This window comes from Schistocerca piceifrons, chromosome 2 (assembly GCF_021461385.2).
Source record: "Schistocerca piceifrons isolate TAMUIC-IGC-003096 chromosome 2, iqSchPice1.1, whole genome shotgun sequence".
NCBI classification, from domain to species: Eukaryota; Metazoa; Arthropoda; class Insecta; order Orthoptera; family Acrididae; genus Schistocerca; species Schistocerca piceifrons.
The window spans coordinates 666,554,725-666,560,007 of NC_060139.1; positions in this window are offsets into that span (position 1 = coordinate 666,554,725).

Here is a 5,283-nt window from a genome sequence, read left to right on the forward strand (position 1 = left end):
CTGAAAAAATTATACGTTTAAAGCCTGGTCAGGCATAAAACGTCATCCGAAATTGTACTGAATGCTTTCTCAGAAAATTATTTTGAACAATTAGCTCATGAGCCCACACGAAGCGTAAATGGTTGAGAAAGCATACTTGACCTCTCAGCAACAAATAGCCCCGGACAAATAGGGAGTATTGTGACGAATACAGGGATTAGCGACCACAAGGAAGTTGCTGCTAGGCTGAATACCGTAACACCCACAACCATCAAAAAGAAACGCAAAGTACATCCATTTAAAAAAGCTGATAAAAATGATCTTAACCCATTTTTAAGAGACAGTCTCAACTCCTTCCAATCTGATCACGTAAGCGTAGAAAAGATGTGGAATGATTTCAAAGAGATAATATCGACGGCAGTTGAGAGATATGTACCACATTGTACTGATCCCTCCTGGTACACAAAACGGGTCAGATGGCTGCTGCAGAAGCAACGAAAAAAGCATGCCAAATTTAAAAGAAAGCCAAAATCCCCAAGTTTTTCATAAGTTCAAAATATAGCGCGTACTTCAATGCGAGATGCTTTTAATAATATCCACAACGAAACTCTGTCTCGGAATCTGGCAGAAAATCTAAAGAGAATCTGGTCGTAAATAAAGCACACCAGTGGCAAGACGAAATAAATACCTTAGCTGCGCACTAATAACGGTAAAGTCACTGATGACAGTGCCACTAAAGAAGAGTTATTAAACATGGTTTTACGAAACTCCTTCACCACAGAAGACGAAACAAATATTCCTGAATTCCAGTCAAGAACAACTGCCAAGATGAGAAACATGGAAGTAGATATCCTCGGTGTAGCAGAGCAGCTTACTAAAGGCAAGGCCTCCAGTCCAACTGTATACCAGTCAGGTTCCTTTCAGAGTATGCTGATACAATAACTCCATATTTAGCAATTATATACAACCGCTCGCTCACAGAAAGATCAGTACCTAAAGACTGGAAAATTGCTCAGGTCACACCAATACCCAAAAAGGGAAGTAGGAGTAATCCGCTAAATTACAGGCCCATATCACTAACGTAAATATTTAGTAGGGTTTTGGAACATATACACTCCTGGAAATGGAAAAAAGAACACATTGACACCGGTGTGTCAGACCCACCATACTTGCTCCGGACACTGCGAGAGGGCTGTACAAGCAATGATTACACGCACGGCACAGCGGACACACCAGGAACCGCGGTGTTGGCCGTCGAATGGCGATAGCTGCGCAGCATTTGTGCACCGCCGCCGTCAGTGTCAGCCAGTTTGCCGTGGCATACGGAGCTCCATCGCAGTCTTTAACACTGGTAGCATGCCGCGACAGCGTAGACGTGAACCGTATGCGCAGTTGACGGACTTTGAGCGAGGGCGTATAGTGGGCATGCGGGAGGCCGGGTGGACGTACCGCCGAATTGCTCAACACGTGGGGCGTGAGGTCTCCACAGTACATCGATGTTGTCGCCAGTGGTCGGCGGAAGGTGCACGTGCCCGTCGACCTGGGACCGGACCGCAGCGACGCACGGATGCACGCCAAGACCATAGGATCCTACGCAGTGCCGTAGGGGACCGCACCGCCACTTCCCAGCAAATTAGGGACACTGTTGCTCCTGGGGTATCGGCGAGGACGATTCGCAACCGTCTCCATGAAGCTGCGCTACGGTCCCGCACACCGTTAGGCCGTCTTCCGCTCACGCCCCAACATCGTGCAGCCCGCCTCCAGTGGTGTTGCGACAGGCGTGAATGGAGGGACGAATGGAGACGTGTCGTCTTCAGCGATGAGAGTCGCTTCTGCCTTGGTGCCAATGATGGTCGTATGCGTGTTTGGCGCCGTGCAGGTGAGCGCCACAATCAGGACTGCATACGACCGAGGCACACAGGGCCAACACCCGGCATCATGGTGTGGGGAGCGATCTCCTACACTGGCCGTACACCACTGGTGATCGTCGAGGGGACACTGAATAGTGCACGGTACATCCAAACCGTCATCGAACCCATCGTTCTACCATTCCTAGACCGGCAAGGGAGCTTGCTGTTCCAACAGGACAATGCACGTCCGCATGTATCCCGTGCCACCCAACGTGCTCTAGAAGGTGTAAGTCAACTACCCTGGCCAGCAAGATCTCCGGATCAGTCCCCCATTGAGCATGTTTGGAACCGGATGAAGCGTCGTCTCACGCGGTCTGCACGTCCAGCACGAACGCTGGTCCAACTGAGGCGCCAGGTGGAAATGGCATGGCAAGCCGTTCCACAGGACTACATCCAGCATCTCTACGATCGTCTCCATGGGAGAATAGCAGCCTGCATTGCTGCGAAAGGTGGATATACACTGTACTAGTGCCGACATTGTGCATGCTCTGTTGCCTGTGTCTATGTGCCTGTGGTTCTGTCAGTGTGATCATGTGATGTATCTGACCCCAGGAATGTGTCAATAAAGTTTCCCCTTCCTGGGACAATGAATTCACGGTGTTCTTATTTCAATTTCCAGGAGTGTATGTGTTCTAACATTACGAAGTACCTCGAAGAAAACGATTTATTGACACATAGCACGGATTCAGAAAATATCATTCTTGCGAAACACAACTAGCTCTTTATACTCATGAAGTAATGAGTGTGATATCGACAGGGGATTCCATATCTTTAGATTTCCAGAAGGCTTTCGATACCGTTCTTCACAACCACCTTCTAACCAAACAGCGTGCCTATGGAATATCGCCTGAGTTGTGCGATTGGATTCATGATTTCCTGTCAGAGAGGTCACTGTTCTTAGTAATAGACGGAAAATCATCGAGTAAAACAGAAATAATATCCATCGTTCCCCAAGGAAGTGTTGTAGGCTCTCTATTGTTCCTATTCTATATTAACGACACATGAGACAATCCGAGTAGCCGTTTTAGATTGTTCGCTGATGATGCTGTCATTTACCGTCTTGTAAAGTCATCAGATGACCAAAACGAATTGCAAAATGATTTAAAGCTATCTGCATGATGCGAAAAGTGGCAATTGACGTTGAATAAAGAAAAGTGTGATGTTATTCACGTGAGTACTAAAAGAAATCGGCTAAATTTCGATTATGTGATAATCACACAAACCTGAAAGCTGTAAATTCAACTAAATACTTGGGAATTACAATTAAAAGTAAGTTAAATTGGAACCATTACATAGATAATGTTATGGGTAGAGCAAACAAAAGACTGCGATTCATTGGCAGACCACTTAGAAGGCGCAACAGGTCAACTAAAGAGACTGCTTACACCATGCTTGTCCGCCCTATTCTGGAGTATTGCCGGGCGGTGTGGGAATCACATCAGGTGGGACTGGCGGAAAAAGCTCAAAGAAGGGCAGCTCGTTTTGTATTATCTCGAAATAGGGGAGATGGTGTCACAGACATAATACGTAAATTGGAGTGGTAATCTTTAAAAAAAAAAAAAGAGGCGTTTTTAGTTGCAACGGAATCTTCTCATGAAATTTCAATAACCAGTTTTCTCCTCCGATTGCAAAAACATTCTGTTGACACCCACCTACATAAGGAGAAATGATCATCACGATAAAATAAGAGACATCATGGCTCGCACAGAAAAATTTAGTGCTCGTTTTTCCCGCCCTTCGAGAGTGGAGCCGTAGAGAGACAGCTAGAAGCTCGTTCATTGAACCCTCTGCCAGGCACTTTATTGTGAATAGCAGAGTAATCACGTAGATGTAGAATAACTTGGAAGCGAAAGTAATCGGCCTGTTCTTTGAACTAAATCTGTGCGAGAGCACTGCTCCAATTCCATACGGAAGAGCATCCACTGCTAAAACCAAAGGCTTAGTGAGATCGAAATGAACAAGGCATCTGTCACTCAACAAGGCATTTTTAAGTTTCTGGAATGCTTCCTGACACTCTTCGGTCCGAACAAAAGACACATTCTTGTCGCGCGAACGAAGCCACGGAGCCGCGATCTGGGCTGTGTTCGTTATAAATCGGATATAATATGTCATTTTCCTGATAACTGACTGCAATTCCGTCAAGTTCCACAGGGCAGAGAGGCCCCGGATGGCAAGGAAGTGTAGTTGAAGGGGATGAGCACCATGACTATTAAGAGCAAGGGCTAAGTACTGAATTTTAGTCTGGAAAAAGGCACATTAGTCCAGGCAACGCTTCAAATCTGCAGCTCAAAGTACTTGATAAAGCATACGAGGTTACTGATATGTTCCTGTGGTATAGGTCCTGACCCCGCAATATCGTCCAAATTATTTGAACAGAATGGAAATTTTGTGATAAGCTGTTCTAAGTAGCAGGCGCAGAAGTGCTACCAAAGGGCAAGCGCAAAAATTTGAGCAACCGTAATGTGTGTTCACCACAAACACTTTCTGAGATTCCTCATCTAAAGGGATTTGCAAATATACATGGCGTCAATTTTTGAAAATTAGCGGCCTCCATCAAATCTGTCCATTAATTCTTCAACGCGAGGCAATGGATAAGCATCAACTATTGTTTGTGCATTCACTGTGGATCTAAAGTCAATACAAAGACAAAAGTCTTTCAGGGGGCTTTGGTAAGATTACCAAGGGAGAATCCTTTTGAATAACCTGGATAGGAGCAATAACACCATGTCTTGCCACTCTTTAGGTTCACTTGCAACTTTGTCTCCAAGTGCATGAGGGACGGGACGCGCCCGAAAATACTTAGGTTGCGCATTCTCCTTCATTGTGGCTTAGATAGACAGATACTCAGCTATCACAGGCCCTGCAGACAACGCGCTGCTTCCACAAACTGCCTCCATTCCTTCCTGTTTTGTGCCCGGTTCCTCCAGGTGTCTACAATTCCCAGGGCTGCTAGGTACTTCGCCAGGTCGTCCATCCAGCGGAGCTTTGGTCGTCCAATGGCGCATTTGGTGTTTGGTTTCTCTGCTAGAGCCATCTTCGCCTGTCTTCCATCTGGCATACGGGCTACATGGCCCACCCATTGTATTCTTTTGTTCTTTATCTTCTGTAGGATAGTTGGTTGTCGCATCAGAAGGTAGATTTCCTCGTTTCCCTCCTCCTCCATTCTCCGTCATCTAAAACTGGTCCCCATATCTTCCTCATTAACCTTCTTTCAAATATTAATGGTTTTTCCCTTTATCGCTTAGTCATGCTCCATGTTTCTGAACCGAACATTACTGCTGGGTATATCACTGTGTCGCAGATTTTCATCTTAGTGTTCACTGAGATCGATTTAGAGCCAAGCATCGCTCTGAGAAAATGCATGCATTTCGTTCCCACTGCTATTCTTTCCTTG